Raw genomic sequence first — 18,231 nt, 5'->3', positions numbered from 1 at the left:
AGCCGATCTCAAATTAAAGGCCCCCCGGGCCAATCTGGAAGAAAATTCACGCAAAGAGCAAGACCCGTTCACCAGGGAAATCATGAAAACCAAAATTCCAAAAGACTTCAAACTCCCGGATATGACCCTCTATGATGGCACCAGGGATCCCAACCACCACCTCAGTAACTTCAGAAGCAGAATGTACCTCACCGACGCCCTAGATGCTGTTCGCTGCAAAGCTTTCCCAACAACTCTCACAAAGACAGCCATTCGATGGTTCGACAACCTACCCCCAAAGTCCATCTCAAGCTTTGATGACCTAGCTAAAAAATTCCTAGCCAGATTCTCCATTCAGAAAGATAAAGCCAAGCACGCCCCCAGTTTACTAGGGATCAAACAAGGAGATCGGGAGAGCCTCCGCAACTATATGGAGAGATTCAACAAAACATGCATGGACATACAAAGTTTACCCACAGAGGCTGCCATCATGGGACTCATCAACGACCTACGAGAAGGACCCTTCAGCCAATCTATATCAAAAAAATACCCGACCTCCTTGGATGAAGTGCAGGAACGAGCCGAAAAATACATCAATATAGAAGAAAATGCTCGGTTAGGAGAGACCTCAAAATCCGGGGCCTCTTACCGAGACAGAGACAAGGAATCCAAGAGGAAAGAAGATCGACAAGGGGAGAAAATCAAAAAGTACCATAATTACACTCCTCTCAAGGCATCCTTGGTCGAGATATACAAAGAAGTGTGCCATACAGAAAAAATCCCCCCAGCACGGCCACTCAAAGGCAAAAAGGGAGGAGGAAACCGGAAAGAATATTGCGAATACCACCGAGTCCGAGGACACTCCACAAACGAATGTTTCGACTTAAAAAATATCATAGAAAAATTAGTGAGAGAAGGAAAGTTAGATCGATTCCTGGCCACCCGAGATGATGATCAAAGAAAGAGACGAAGAGATGAGGATACTGAACGAACAGAACGATCACCTCGGACACCAGAAAGACATGTCCACATGATACATGGCGGATTCACAGTAGGTGGGATCTCCAAATTCTCTCGCAAAAGATATCTCAAAGAAGTATATCATGTCGAAGGAGAGGAAGAAGCACTCAACATCCCAGCAATAACATTCACTAAAGAGGACGCATCCGGCGTCATCGCAGGACACGACGATCCCATGGTCATCACCATCATATTAGCAAACGCCAACCTACACCGCACCTTAATAGACCAAGGGAGTTCTGCCGACATCTTATTCAAAATAGCCTTTGATAAACTCAGCTTGGAAGAAAAAGAACTTCAAGCATATCCAAACAGTCTGTTTGGACTAGGAGATACCCCGGTTCGACCACTAGGATACATACCACTACATACAACCTTCGGAAGAGGGAACCAATCCAGGACCCTCAAAATAGATTACATCGTGATCGACGTAAGTTCAGCTTACAATGCTCTCATAGGTCGGACAACACTCAACGAACTCGGCGTGATAGTTTCGACCCCACACCTATGTATGAAATTCCCAACACCAAAGGGGATAGCCACGATAAAAGCAGATCAAAAAATGGCACGTCGCTGTTACAACGAAAGCCTAAACCTCAGAGGCAAAGGAGAAGAGTTCCGCACAATCGAGCTAGGTGGAGTTCAACGACGAGAAGAACTTCGTCCCCAGCCAGAGGGCGAGATAGAAAAGATTCAGATCGGGGACACCTCGGAAAAAATAACCAATATCGGCACAATCCTAAAAGGAGACTCAAAGGAATTACTAATACAGTTCCTGCGAGATAATGTCGATCTCTTTGCATGGAAAGCCGCAGATATGCCAGGCATAGACCCTAAGCTGATGTGTCATAAGTTGGTGGTCTATCCAGGATCCCGACCGGTACAGCAGAGATGAAGAAAACTTGGGCCAGAATGATCCCAGGCTGTGGAAGAACAAGTACAGGCACTACTGGAAGCAGGATTCATAAGAGAAGTCAAATACCCACTATGGCTAGCCAACGTTGTCTTGGCGAAAAAATCAAATGGGAAGTGGCGAATGTGCACCGATTACACCGATCTCAACAAGGCTTGTCCAAAGGACCCTTATCCACTCCCAAATATCGACGCTCTGGTAGACGCTTCCTCCGGATATAAATATCTCTCGTTTATGGATGCATACTCGGGATACAACCAGATCTCCATGTATCCATCAGATCAAGAAAAGACCTCGTTCCTAACACCGAAAGCAAACTACTGTTACATTGTGATGCCTTTCGGTCTCAAGAACGCAGGAGCTACTTATCAAAGGCTAATGAATAAAGTCTTCTCGGATCACATCGGAAAGATCATGGAAGTCTACGTCAACGACATGTTAATAAAAATACAAAGTGAAGAGACATTATTGTCCGACCTGGCCCAAGTATTCGACACCATAAGGAAGCATGACATGCGACTCAATCCAGCAAAATGCACCTTTGCGGTAGAAGCAGGCAAATTCTTAGGTTTCATGCTCACACAAAGAGGAATTGAAGCAAATCCGGACAAATGTCAGGCCATACTCAATATGAAGAGCCCAACCTGTGTCAAAGAAGTACAGCAACTCAACGGGAGATTGGCAGCCCTATCCCGATTCTTAGCAGGAGCCGCGATAAGATCTCTCCCCTTCTATGCTACTTTAAGAAAGGGAAGGCAGTTCGAGTGGACGACAGAATGTGAGCAAGCCTTCCAAGACTTTAAAAAGTTCTTAGGACAGCCACCTATCCTCTCCCGACCACAAAAAGGAGAACCACTCATATTATATCTCGCAGTAGGAAGCCGGGCAGTAGCGTCAGCACTAGTCAGAGAAGACGAAAACGGACAATAACCCGTCTACTTCATTAGTAAAGCACTACAGGGATCCGAAGCTGAACTACCAGAAAATAGAAAAAATTGCATATACTCTCATTCTAACATCTAGACGACTCCGTCCTTACTTCTAGGCCCACACCATCAAAGTTCGCACCAACCAGCCCTTGAAAGGAATATTGCAGAAAACAGATTTAGCAGGTAGAATTCTACAATGGGCAGTCGAGTTGTCAGAGTTCGACCTCCAATATGAAGCTCAGACGGCCATTAAGTCACAATATCTGGCCGATTTTATCGCAGAATTCACAGATGTCCTGGAAACCCTCACAGAGTGGAATCTCTATGTGGACAGTTCTTCAAATAAAACTGGAAGCGGCGCAGGAGTGATAATAGAAAGCAACCAGGGAACCCAAGTTGAGCTCTCCCTCAAGTTCGGGTTCCCGGCTTCGAATAACCAAGCAGAATACGAAGCACTGCTAGCTGGTTTGAAGCTGGCTGAAGAGGTTGGAGCTCGAAAACTCAACATCTACAGTGATTCGTAAGTTGTCACATCACAAATAACAGGGAGCTACCAAGCCAAAGATCCCACCATGAAAAGGTATTTAGGTAAGACCAAGCAATAGCTCGGACAAATCGGGGAATATAAGATATACCACATACCCCGAGAACAAAATGCCCGAGCTGACGCACTCTCGAAACTAGCCAGCACCAAACCAAGGGGCAACAATAGAAGCCTCATCCAGGAAATGTTACAAAACCCGTCAATCTCGGAAGAGGAAAAAGTCCTAGCCATAACAAGCCAGGACTAAGGATGGATGACTCCCATAATTAACTACCTCAGAGCAGGAACACTCTCCACAGAAGAAAAAGAGGCAAAAAGGCTAAAAAGGGAGGCACAATACTACACCATTATAAACAACATCATGTACAAAAGAGGGATCTCAGTACCATTACTGAAATGCGTACCGACCTCCCACACAAAGGAAGTGTTAGAAGAAGTACACGGCGGCATTTGTGGCAATCATCTCGGAGCACGAGCTCTATCCAAAAAAGTGCTCCGGGCGGGGTTTTATTGGCCAACTCTACAGAAAGAAGCTACAGAATTTGTAAAGACATGCCCACCATGTCAGAAACATGCCAACTTTCACATCGCCCCACCAGAAGAGCTCATCAGCGTAACTTCCCCTTGGCCGTTTGCAAGGTGGGGGCTCGACCTTCTTGGCCCCTTCCCCCAGGGGTCAGGACAAGTTAAATTTCTCATAGTAGGGGTAGACTATTTCACAAAATGGATTTAGGCAGAGCCCCTAGCCAACGCCACCGCTCAAAGAAGCCAGAAATTCCTATATAGAAACATTGTCACAAGGTTTGGGGTTCCACACTCCATCACCACGGACAATGGCACTCAATTCACAGACGCAGGCTTCAGGAGACTAGTAGCCGACTTAAATATAAAGCACCAGTTCACCTCCGTCAAACACCCTCAAGCCAATGGACAGGCCGAAGCCGCCAACAAAGTCATATTGGCTGGGTTGAAACGGAGACTACAAGATGCAAAGGGAGCTTGGGCCGAAGAACTTCCACAAGTCCTATAGGCATATCGAACAACGCCACACTCCACCACAAATGAATCACCATTTCGACTAGCATATGGAGTGGAGGCAATGATCCCAATAGAGATCGAGGAAGGGTCATCCAGAGTAGTCCACTACAATGAAGAAGCCAACTCCCAAATTCAGAGGGAAGAACTCGACCTACTACCTGAAATCCAAGAAAGAGCTCGGATCAGGGAAGAAGCACTAAAACGACGGATGGCTTCCAGATATAATCAAAAGGTAGTGTCGAGAAGTTTTGCAGAGAATGATCTCATCTTAATCCGAAATGATATCGGAACAACTCGACCAGGAGAAGGAAAGTTGGAAGCAAACTGGAAAGGACCCTACCGAGTTGTAGAAGTACTCGGGAAGGGCTATTACAGACTGTCCGAACTCAACGGACGAGAGCTTCCCAGATCATGGCACACTTGCAACCTAAGAAGGTACTACAGTTAGGAAGGTAACAGATCTCATTATTGGATGCACTCTTTTTCCTGAAAAGGTTTTTTAATGAGGCACCAAGTTGAGACCCAGACACTATCCGACTTGAAGGGATGAAAAAATTCCCACATGTATATATTTGCACTTTTACTTTGAATAAAGTTTATTTAGATATTTCTACAAGAATTCAAGATGCATTAATCTGAAGAATTCATCATCCGATTATAAAGCGACAGGTCGACAGAAAGTGAAAAACAATTTCACTGCACGACCACGATAAAGACAAACCGTCCGATAAAGGTGAAAGCGCGATTCACCCAAAGGACGATCTAAAGATGCCAACCACTTTCTACAAATCGGCAAAAATAAACACAGAATAATGTAAGAAGTTATCGAAAGCAATCCAAAAAAGAACCTGACGAGGTCTTACGGATAGCTAAAATAATAACTTAAAGACTGGCCGACGTCCAGAAGTCGGACCAAGTCAACCCAAGTTATAAGTAAACCCTGGAAAGAGGTCTGGCCAACCCTATTAAAGAGGATTACTTTAACTTAGAAGGGCTCTACCTAACAAAGTCAGCCGAAAATAAAAAGGGTTATAAAAGTAATCCCTGAAAGAGACCTGACAAAGGTCCAAGAAAGAGGATTACAAAAATAACCTGGAAAGAGACCGACCTAACGAAGTCGGTCTCCTACAACGAAAAGTTATAAAAGTAATCCCTGAAAGAGAACTGACCAAGGTCCAAGAAAGAGGATTGCGAAATAACTTAGAAGAGATCGACACAAAGAAGTCGGTCTCCTACAACGAAAAGTTATAAAAGTAATCCCTGAAAGAGACCTGACCAAGGTCCAAGAAAGAGGATTGCGAAATAACTTAGGAGAGATCAACACAAAGAAGTCGGTCTCCTACAACAAAAAGTTATAAAAGTAATCCCTGAAAGAGACCTGACCAAGGTCCAAGAAAGAGGATTGCGAAATAACTTAGGAGAGATCGACACAAAGAAGTCGGTCTCCTACAACGAAAAGTTATAAAAGTAATCCCTGAAAGAGACTTGAACAAGGTCCAAGAAAGAGGATTACGAAGTAACTTAGAAGAGATCGACACAAAGAAGTCGGTCTCCTACAACGGAAAGTTATAAAAGTAATCCCTGAAAGAGACCAGACAAAGGTCCAAGAAAGAGAATTACGAAGTAACTTAGAAGAGAACGACATAAAGAAGTCGGTCTCCCACAAATCGGTTATAAAAGTAATCTCTAAAAGAGACCTGACCAAGGTCCAAAAAAGAAGATTACTTTAAATACTTGAAAAAGATTGACACCGGTCAACTACTTGGAAAAAAACAAAGAAGTCGGGCAGGGATTGTTAAATTGGATCCACACATCGACAACAAACCGGTTCAAAGAAGCTAAGCAAACAAGCCCTCAAAGAAGCCAAGACAGGCGCAAGCAAATGTGATGTAAAAGCCTCAGGGTCAGACCCAAAAGCTTAGAAGCTATTCATTGTGTTTTTAAATAATGTTGCTAAACAAGCAACCAGAAAGAGTGTCAACAAAATAAACCAAAGAGTTTTAAAGCCCACAAGCCGGGCCAACTGCAAAAATATCCAACATAAATCAGCTAAAGGTTAGAAGGCTTCTTAGCAGCATCAGTCTGAGGAGAAGGAGGGCGAGCCTGGAGAGGAACAGCATCCACAGTACCATCGTCCCGGTTTAAAATCTGACAGTCAGGATCAAAAGCGGGAGGATCGACCTTGGCAGGAGGAACCGTAGGCACTGACACCTTGGCAGAAGACACAGGGAGGGGATCGACCTCATCATCATCATCAGGGACAATCTTGCCATCCCTGACAATGTTGTCCAAGCTAAAGGGAGTGAGATCGGCCTCGAGAGCAATAACCCGAACTTGCTCCTTCAAGTTCTCGTAAGCAGCAGTCACGCTGCCAACGAGATGACTTTGGAGCTCAGAATAATCTTCCCGGACATTGTCGAGCTCCCCCCTCAGACGCAACATCTCCCGATAGGATGTAACGTAACTATCCTTGTGCATCAGGGTTATGTCCTCAGCCAACCTCAAAGAAGCTGCCAGTGATTGAGAACTCGCCTTCTCGTTCTCTAAGTCCTTCTCCAGCTTGGCTACCTTTATCTCAAGTTCCTCCTTCAACTCCCTCATCCGATCAAACTCTTGTTTTGCCTCCTCCATAAACGCTTTAGTGGCATGGAGAGGGAGATTCTGAGCAGTCCGATATATGGCGGCCGCCATATACGCCATCTTTACGTGATTTCGGGCCATAAATTCCAAGTGATGGAGGATGGACACATCATCCGTAGAGAGGGAGCCGTAGGGACCGATTTGTTGATCCACAAACTCAATGGCATTGAAATCAGGAGCATCGAGGTCAAAGGGCTCGGCTGTTTTTTGTTTTTTATTGGGAGGAGCAACAGATGGAGGGCAGAAGTGGGGTGAGGATCCACCAAATGAACTCGGGGTGTAGGGACCACCTTCTTCACCCCAGGAGAACTCGGCACTGATGGCTTCTCGCGCATTTGGGAGGACCCCTCCCCAGCCGCCTTGGCCGCAATATTCCTGGCAGCGGTCGCCCTCTGCGCCCTCTTAAAAGCTTTCATAGCTTCATTATTCTTCATTGCCTCTGCAAATAAAACAGAAGTTAAGCTACAAGTCGGATAAGTCGGAAAGGCAGCTACAAGCAACATAAACAGATAAACACAAGATACCCAGTTCAGTTTAAAGAAGAGAAAGATTGGTTAGAAATTTCTTTGTGTCGAGATGGGGAGGATGACCCCAGCGATCTTCCAAGACAGTCACGAAGGCTCGTTCAGCCTCATCCAGCATTTTTCACGCATATCTAGAGACCCTCATATCTTTTTGCCATTCCAAGGGAAAAGCAGGTTCGTCATTTTCATCCAGAAAAAAGGGCCGAGCTCCTTCAACAGTTCGGACTTTGAAAAAGTAGTTTTTAAAATCACGGAACGACTCGTCAAACATAGAAAAGACCTTCTTTCCCTGGGTGGAATGGAAGGAGACCCAAGCTGACTTCTTTTTTACCACACCGGGCTTAGTCAAGACAAACAGATAGAAAAAGAGAGATTAGGAAGCAGGAATACCAAAACCATTGCACAACAATTGGAAAATTTTTATGAAACCCCAGGAATTTGGGTGAAGTTGAGAGGGGGCAACATTACAGGACCATAACAGATCGGTTTCAAATGGAGTAAAAGGAAGGGTGATACCCAGCGGACTGAAGAAAAAATCATAAACATAAAAGAAGGGGCGATCATCAACAACCCGAGTAGAAAAGCAGACTCTTTCATCAGAAGAGGGAGGGACAAGCTCATAGTTCTTCTCATCACTAGAATTACTACAAACACTATGAAACTGTCTAAGCTGTGCACAAAATTCAGAATCAACCAGAGAGACACACATAAGAACCATCGAGTCCACCCAATCGGCTATACCCTCAGGAACCCGGGAAGGCATCTATACAACGTTATTTCGGGAAAACATGAGGCCAACTAAACCCTACAAAAGAAAAGAAGAATGTATTACTCAAAAACATCTCGGCGGGCGAATACACAGAAAAAGGAAGCCCCAAGACTCAAACTAAAACTTCTGGGGCATCCTTTGGAGGCAGTAACAAAGCGAGGTATCAAGGAAAATCTACTTACGTCCCGGCATCCCGCAAACAAGAATAGAAGACCTCAAACAGCAAGCATTTTTCATAGGAGAAAGACAAAACACAAACAAAACAGAAAATCATCTTCCTACAGTCTATCAGCAAGAAACAACAGCAAACATACCAAGCAAAAATCACCAAAGATGCAACCTTTTTTTCAGAATCAGACAAAATTATCATTCCAAAGCTTCAAAATCAAAAGCATTTCACAACATGCAAAAACCCTAAAGGTATCAAGCAACAGGAAAAGCAAAAAAGACCATGCAAAAGACGAAGAAATTACGAAACGCACAGTGATCAGGCACAGCAGAAAGTAGAAAGATCCAAACTTTTCCCAACTAAGATAAAAACTTTCTCAAAATAGGCATAAAAATGACATAGGAGGAAAAATCGAACCTGGAAAATAGAAGAAAACCTCGAAAGAAAGCTGAAGAGCAAGAAGCGACAGAGCCACCCTTCGAACGGAAAAAATTCGCCGGAAGAAGACAGAAGGAGAAACCCAAAATCACTCCTTTTCCACAGAAAGCAGTAGAAGAGCAGGCGTCGCAGGAAGAAACTGTGAAACTCTAAGGAAAAACAGAAAATGAGAGAGTAAAGGGAGAAGTTACGAAGAGGAACGAAGAAGAGAAACCGTTTCTGATGGCAAAATTCAAAATAAAACCAAGGGAAACGGGACATTTAAAGTCAATTAATGAGGGTATTAAACCCTCGCACGTTTCCAAAGCGCCGATATAAAAGCGCGCGCTTTTAAAGGAAAACGTTCCACATTCAAAAAGACTCTACAAAGAAAGGAATCGACAAAATGCTTGAGTTCGGCTTCGCCAAAGAAGGACTGAAGTCAAAGACTCGACCTCAGCAAAAAGACCGAGCTCAAGCAGGGGCACTGTTCATACCCTGGGTCGAGCTATCCGACCTGGGATGATTGGCGACAAAGCGACCGACCTCTTCAGGTCAGGCTACTTGACCTCTTCTCAAAGAGGTCGGCTAAATCGACAGAAAAGCCCAATAAAGGGCCCAAATAGAGGAACACGACCCAAATCCAAAGGCAATCCAAGCCTATAGAGATAAAGGCGGTTCCCTTGAAGATAAGCTGACTTCACTTAAAGTAAGATAAGATAAGATAAGATAACTAACTTATCTTATTAGAAAGGTCAACCCACACTACTATAAATACACTGAAGCACCCAGGTATAACTCATACTTTGATTCTATGTAAAACCTGCTTAATACCCGTGCTAACTTAAGCATCGAAGTCTCTTGCAGGTACCCCCCACCTTCCGGTGGCCAAGGATCAGCAGTGCAGCAAGTCCAACAAGTCGAATACAACAGCTCCGGCATTCATCAGCCAGCCGGACACGTTATCTCCGACCAGTACGGAAGATCTCGTCCGAGATCGACCTCCAGTTTCAGGTAACCCTCGGAACAGGACTCCTATAGAGAATATTGCCAACTCTCTTTAAAACATCACTATGCTTTGATAGAGATTGTACTATAGTTCAGCGAACATCACAGTGCATGGAACCACAAACTGTAACACCCTAACTACCAAAGCTCACGCTTCCGGCTGCGCGACTCTGATAGCTCGGACATTACGACGACTTTTATATTATTTAATACTAAAATATGAGCCTGTTTGAAACTTTAAACCGCAATACCGCTCCCAAAAATACTTTCATCCGATAACATACATCCATAGATACCATACAACTTACAAAACTCATAAAGAGTACATCCATATATATATATATATATATATATATATATATATATATATATATATATATATATATATATATATCCTATCCCTCTTACAGAATATCTCAAGATAAAGGCGAGGGTACAAATAATAGTCTAAAGCAATACAGAGCATTTCAACAACAACTAAATAAACTCTTCGTGACTTCTGCGCCCATATCCTGAAAGGGGAAAAATGTAGGGGGGTGAGAACATCATCCTCGAAAGGGTTCTCAGTAGAGGGTTTTTGGGAATTACTGTAATAGGATACGTGAAGATAAACCGTACCAGTGATTAATAACCGTTTATGCCTCTTTTCAAAAATCACGGTTTACAATAAAAGAGAAAATCTGAAATCCTTTCTGAAAGAGGAAATTGTTCATTTAAAACAATATTTCGAAAGCCTTTCAAAAGGTTTATCTATGCTAAACCAAAAATAGCCTTTCATACTATTCCAAATCAGAAACACAAAATCGAAACCAACCATCGGTCCGTCTCATTTCAACCACGGCCCTAGGCCCAACAATCCAACAACAACCAATCACCACAATCCAACAGAGTCCCAGTTGCAAACACATATAGGAGGTTCAAGCACAAACAAACAGTTACAGCAAGTAGAGCAAGTAGCAGATAATCTCAAATAGTCACAAAGGCAAACGAAGTACAATATGCACACCCAAATAATGTCACATAAATGCATATGATGCATGCCTGTTCCTAGTGGCTGATGATATCATCTGTCGGTTATAGAGCCAACCCGACAAGTCCTGGTAGCTAACCATTGGACTGTCCCTCTGTCGTGTCTCCCCAACTCAAGTTATACTTAATATAAACTTGATCATAATCATGATCCACATCCATTACCCTCACTGGTGAATATTTATGGGGGTGAGCTCATCCGGGGCTTTCACAGTGCCCGGCCACCCTGACGACATAGGGTAAAAAGAGCTTTGAGCCTCAACCTGGAGCACGTGGTGGCTAGCCACTGCTTTCTCCCAGGGAAACTCTTATCTCTGATAGTGGAAGTGCAACATTCACATTTATCAATGATTCAGCATATACATGCATTCAATCTCATCCATGGATCAACATCCATCTCAGCCATCCGGCTCACGGTTCAGTCCAGAACCAGCCAATATTCATATCGTACACAGCCATTCCGGCTCACGGTTCAATCCAGAACCAACCAATATTTATAATCATACACAGCCATTCCGGCTCACAACAAAACATTACTTCCACATTCAACATCATCAATTCATAAAACCGGCATTTAAGCCATAAATCACTTTTTCCCAAATCATTTCACTTTGAAATCAAGTTTCAACTCTTTTCAGCCTTGGCTTTAAAGATCTCATTTCTCAAATCATCTCAGGCTCATAAGCCACTTTTACTCAAGGTAAATTCCCCTTTTAAAACCATGCCACTCTCGGCATCCTCTTTTCAAAACTTCCATAACCATGGAAAGTTAAAGATTCATTTTGAAACATTCAGAATCATCCATCCAACAATGGGATTTTATAACAAAGTTTCTCGGCAGAGTCCCAAGTCTTTAGGGAAAATTAATATAACTCATTTTCTCAAATTCACTTAAAATCATTAAAACATTGGCTTCCTGATTTGAGTAACAAAATAGGATCTAAGCCATACAGAGTCATAAAGTCAATTACTCTTTTCAAAGCCGTTTCTTTTACTTAAACAAAAATCAACTTCAACCACATGAGGAAATTCTAAAGCGTTTCAACTGCTCAGAAATTGTTTTAGTCTTATAAAAATTCAGAACTCAAGGAGTACTTAAAACCTTTCCCAAAACACTTTAAAATGAGACTTGTCAATAGACGCTCGGGTTCTTTCAAAGCCATTGAAACTTCTTTAATTGAAACCCCCAAGTCAAATCCAAATGCATAAACCCTTTTCACATTCAAGCAGCCTTAAAGCTTAAGTTTCATTTAAATAACTTGTTCACAAGGGAAATGTAATACTTTGCTTAAGAAATAAGACTAAATCACAATTTCCTTTCTAATAATTCATTTCAAAAGCATAAGTCACCCCTTTCTTAATAATTCAGATAAAATAGTAGAAATCTTTAACTCATCATTTTTCCAGAAAATATTTCAATAAATACTCGGATTTCATAGAAATTTCGGCAGCATCTCCCCTAAAACTTGGACTTTGCCACCCAGTTCGGGTCCCAACTAAACCGTTCCACAATCCTTTTCAACAGTCCAGAATCCAAAATCAATTCAAAATCAAACTAAATCCAACAGTCGCCTCATTGGCATATCTCAAAGAAACCGTTTCAAAATCACACCAATATCAACCAAATTAACTCATTACCAAAGCTTTAAAGAAACTGTTCAGCAACAATCATTTATCAAACCAAATCATTTAAAGCAAGCCAGGCTGAATTCAAGAGTGGATTCTATTTTTCACATTCTCAATAAAATTAACTAAAATCAATTCTCAACAGGTTAAACTCGATCTCAAAGCTTTAAAAGAATCAACTTGAAAAGCATTTCGTTTCACAAAACCACACAACAATTCAACCAACAGACGTTCATAACCAACCAAGGCAAATCAAGCCATACATAAGGCCGATACAATCACCAAATACACATTCACTCACATCAGTATCCATATGTAATAATTCCAATATATAAAATATAGTTTTGGAAAGCGCCCCTACCACAAAACGCAATTCCATAACCCAAACGCCTCACAGAGTCCTTTCCGCCTCAACCTGAACTGACAGCAACCAAAACCTCAGCTCCCAGTCACGTTCGCAATAACCATAGCAACACTAATCGCAACATACAATAATCAGGACTCGACCCTACGTTATCAAAACTCATATTCATTAACCGAACATAACAGAATACTAACGCGAGGCTTTTCGAAATACAAATACTTACTGAACTAACAAAACAGCCGCAGCTCCATATCAACCTGGCAACGGCTCCGTCAACCACCTCAAGCGGCAGCGGCAAATGAAAGACTCCGACAACCGCGACTGCACAACAACGTCATGACGATAAAGACCCATGAATAGAAAGGAATGAAGACCAAATGCAAGGACCCTTACCGGCAGGGCTTTTCCGGTGACTAAGCTGCATTCTCCGGCGGCAGAGACGGCGGAGCAGCTCGAAACGTCCAGCAGCAGTGGCGGCGCTAACCCAGCCCCAACATCCACCACCGTTTTCCGGCAACCAGAGGCGCTGTGGGGTTTCATGGCGGCGGAAGCGGCGGTGGCTGGGTGCGGTTCTGCCTCCTCTCCTCTGTACGACCCGGTGGCTTCCCTCTCGACAGCACAACGGCGACATTGCAGCAATTACCCACGACTGCCGCACCTTCACACTCTCTCCGCGGGTCCCTTGGCAGCATCGTTCCCTAGTAATGGTGGCGGTCTCGCACAGCAGTGAGAGACCCAGCGTTGGCGGCGCTATGGCTCGGCAATGGTGGCGCGAACAGCTCGCCTCCTCCCTGGTGTCGCACCACCTATGTCTCTCTCAAACCCAACGTCGTTTCCCCCTGCTCCTTCGAGCTCGACGGCAAGGGATCGACGACGGCGCAGTGGGTCGTGCTCCTCGTGTCTCTGGCCGATGTGCCCTTCCTTCATTGTCGCGCAGTCTCTCTTTCTCGGTGCCAGCAATGACGATGGCTTCAACCCACGTCCTTCTCACTCACAAGTCATACCACTTCTTTGACGTTGGTGGCGAACGGCGAGCAGCTTGGAGGCGATGGCAAGGCCCACCGACGCTGGCTCGCCCCTCCCTCTTCTCTTCCCCTGGCATGACTTAGACTCCCTCTCCCTTTTCTGTTTCTGTTTTCCTTTTCCATCATGGAAAAGAAATGCTGCTGCTGAGTTAGGAAGAAGGGGGTTTTGGCTGCAGCTGGGGCATGGGGAAACAATGGGTTACCGGGTCATAGGTTAGGGTTTTAGGGTTAGGGCTTCATTTTCAAAAATTAGGGTTAAGGGCATGGGCATTTTAGTAATTTCACTTAAAATAGGGATAATATAGTAATGAGAAATAAATTCTAATCCAACAATAATAATGTATAAAAATACCATTTGATCATCAATTTTACACTTTATTTTCAATAAAATGTCCCAACCAAATAATTAGAAATAATATACTTAATTTATTTAATTTCCAAAATAGCAGTATTAATATTCAAAATATTACTTATCTAATCCAAATCATATAAAATATTCATTATTTCACAGCTACCAACTTTATAATTCAAATATAGAAAATAATCCAATAATTATGAAATTGGATAATAATCATAACTCATCTCAAATTCAATAAATCAAAACTTGCCTTAATTATCTTTAATAAAATGATTTCTGAAATTAAGACTATAAATAACTATATGATTTGAGACTTGATCATAATAAGACTTTTCAAAGATTTTGGGTCTTACACAAACAAAAACAGATTCTTATATGCGAATCTTTCTTTCTCATGTGTATTTCGTATAATCTCCCCATTGTGGTACACCAATATATTTGCAAGACCCTCCATCACACCAATAATACACTAAAATACTTTTCTCGTAATAAAGTAAAATAGTAACAAATTTCGATTTTTATAGGCAGAGCACCCACTACGCATGTCACATGTTGGAATCACATCGAATCAATAGCTAACACGTGTCCAACACACCCTTGTGTGTTGGCCCCAATCTGAATACATATCCAGCATGTGCTCTGCGTGCTAACTCAACACGTGACCTGCGTGTTGGGTCTGCTCTACCTACAGCATGCATCGACATGCAATTATACCAAAAAGGCCAATTTCCAACCAAAACACTCAAATTATCTCCATATAGAAAAAATAGTCGTTTTCTACACTAATATTATGTTCACTTCCATTAATTTTTAAATAAGCTTTTTATTTTATTTTTATAATTTATTTGTTTATATTGATATAAGTAAAATTTAAAAATTATCTATTTTTATTTTTATCATTTATATATTATATTACCTAACATTGTGTTAAATTAAATATTGACGTAACAAATGTAAATACTAGCAACGGAAAACGACTTACATCAACATTTAACATATTACTTTAATTTAGATGAGTAATAAAAATTATAGAATTCAAAAATGTTGTTAGAGAGGACACGAATCTCTTTCTTTGTAGAAATGTGTCCATAAAAGATTATGCTACAGTCGACAAGATTGTCACCAAAACTTCTCGTTTTCATTTAATTTAGAGAAATGCGCTTTTCTATACTAATGTTTATATTCACTTCCATCAATCTTTAAATAAGTTTTTTATTTATATGAAATATTTTTTTAGATTTTTATTTTTGTAATTTATTTCTTTGTATTGGTCTAAGTAAAATTTAAAAATTATCTATTTTTATATTTGTCATTTATATATTATATTGCCTAACATTGTGTTAGATTAAATATTAACGTAACAAAAATAAATACTAACATGGCAAAAGAAACTACGTCAACATTTAATCTATTACTTTTATTTAGACAAGTAATAAACAAATTTTAGAATTTTCAAGGATGTTGCTAAAAAGGATACAAATTTCTTTCTCTACGAGAATGTGCACGAAAGATTATGCCAAAATCGACAAAGCGGTCAAAAATCTTCATTTTCTTCATTTAATTTATAAAAAAAAAGCTTTTTTATACTAACATTTATATTCATTTCCGTCAATCTTCAAAGAAGTTTATTATTTATATGAAATATATTCTTTTAGATTTTTATTTTATAATTTAATTTTTTATATTATTCTAGGTAAAATTTAAAATGATCTATTTTTGTTTTTAGCGTTTATATATTATATTACCTAAAGTTGTGTTAGATTAAACATTGACATAAAAAAAGTAAATACTTACATGGCAAAACAAATTACATCAATATTTAACCTACTACTTTAGTTGCTGATAGAGTAAGATAGGCAAGTTTAAAAATTTATATAACCAAATTTTTTTTTGTAGAAATTATTAAAAAAGTATTTTATAAGAAATTAAATTTTATTTAAACTTACTTTTGGTTATTAACTTAGACTTTATTTGCTTAGACTGTGATTAAAAGTCCAAAGCGTTCATCTTATTATAGTGCGTAGACCCAAATAAAAAAGTCGTTAAAAAGAAAATAAGTCCAATTCGTCTAAAAACACCCCACTACTGCGCAGAAGGCGATCAGCAAACCAGAGAGCTGCCTTAGAACAGCATTGAAGTTAGTTTCCTACTTTGTTCTGCCATTTTTCATTTACAAAACTAGTTCTTCAATATTTATTAGTAATATCCATGCCACATAGATTTACTCAGGTGATTTTAGAATGAACTTATTAGTGTTACACCTATGATTTCATTGTTTTACATGCTTGACGCTGAACCTCTTTATGTGTAACCTGGGAGAAGGAATTTACACTGTTATGAATCTTTGTATTTTGGTAATTTTATGTTTCTATCACTTTGGAATGAAGTTGTTTCAATATTTTATAATTTGATTATGAATATCATGGTTTTTTTTGTTTTATTTGTTGATTTTGTTTCTTCTTTTGGTTATTTATTTATTTAGAGTTAGTCTCTGAATTACAGAGTACGGTATTCTTAAAAGAAATGAATCCATTTCATTTTCAGTTTGTACCATCACCTCATCCTCTTGGATCTCCTCAGTTTCCAATGTTACCTCTTGAACCACCAAATTCAATTCATTTTGGCAAAATCGAAATGTTTGTAAACACCTCAGAGAATTGCAGGATACTCTTAATCTTGCAAAGGCAATATATCTTTTTTTGGCTTTATATATTATTTCACTTTTTTAAACTTAATGTTTCTACAAATTAATAGCTTTTATGTTGTAAGCTAGTCAATTACATTCTTATCAAAATAATAAACTTGTTGTTTTTCTTACGCAGAAGGAGCTAGAGATGTTAATGATGATCAAAGATGGTAAAGTGTCGTTAGAAGATGTGAAACATGGATCTAACGAAACTTATCTGCCTGGTTTTCAAGAATATTTGCAAGACATAAGGGTTAATATAGAATCCCAATAATCGTTGGCAGTTGAAGCAGAAAATTATTTGATGTCAAAGTTAAGATCTGCGTTGGAGCCATTCAGATATGTTGCGCATGAAGCAAGTCCATGGGAGGAGAAATCTGCGACTACAAGGTTTGCGAATAAAGTGTACAAGTCCAAAAGAAATAAGCACTGGCAGAAGAAGAAAAGGAAGCGTATTGCAGAAATGCTAGCAAAGGTTACTTTCCCTTTGTTTTTGTGAGATGTTTTCATTGCCCTTTATTATAGCCGTTTCTTGAAACTCGTTCTATGTTTGGTTCCATAATCCTTTCTCTGTCAAAAATAAAAAATATAGGAGCGAGAGGAATTTCATTGCATTGGCCGAGAAGCTGATGAATGGAGAGCAATGTAGATTTCTAAGGATGCTGCAAATTGCAAGGTATTGATGTTTTTGCTTGCTTACTGTTTACTTTGACTGAATTTGCTAGTAAGCTTTTGTTGTTGCTAGGTCAAAGAGGAAAAGCATGTTTGCTGTCTACATGATTAATTTATGTCCAAAATATGAAGTACATGATTCTCAAAATTAGATATACGATTGTAGTCTTTGGTAAATGATGATCGGTTTCTTTGTATGGTTTAGGATTTCACAAATGAAATCTCGTTGCAAGTATAGTTCTAAACGACAAAGAATCCTCACATGCAAAATATTGGTTGTCACAAGTACAAATCCCAATAAGAATTAACGAAGTATTTAAACTCGAGTCGTCTCACAAGAAATGCAATGAAGTGGTTAATTATTGGCTATGAGGTGCAAGGGGTTTGATGATAAAAGGGCAAGAAATAAATGACAAGAAAAGAAATCAAGCAAGTAAAGAAAGCAAGTAATGAAGAGAGACATTCATGGCAAGGGTGAGAATGTAGGCTTCTATCCTAGTCACTAATAACAATAATTAATA

The sequence above is a fragment of the Arachis hypogaea genome, chromosome 20, assembly GCF_003086295.3.
Source record: "Arachis hypogaea cultivar Tifrunner chromosome 20, arahy.Tifrunner.gnm2.J5K5, whole genome shotgun sequence".
Classification (NCBI taxonomy): domain Eukaryota; kingdom Viridiplantae; phylum Streptophyta; class Magnoliopsida; order Fabales; family Fabaceae; genus Arachis; species Arachis hypogaea.
This window is presented reverse-complemented; position numbering follows the sequence as displayed.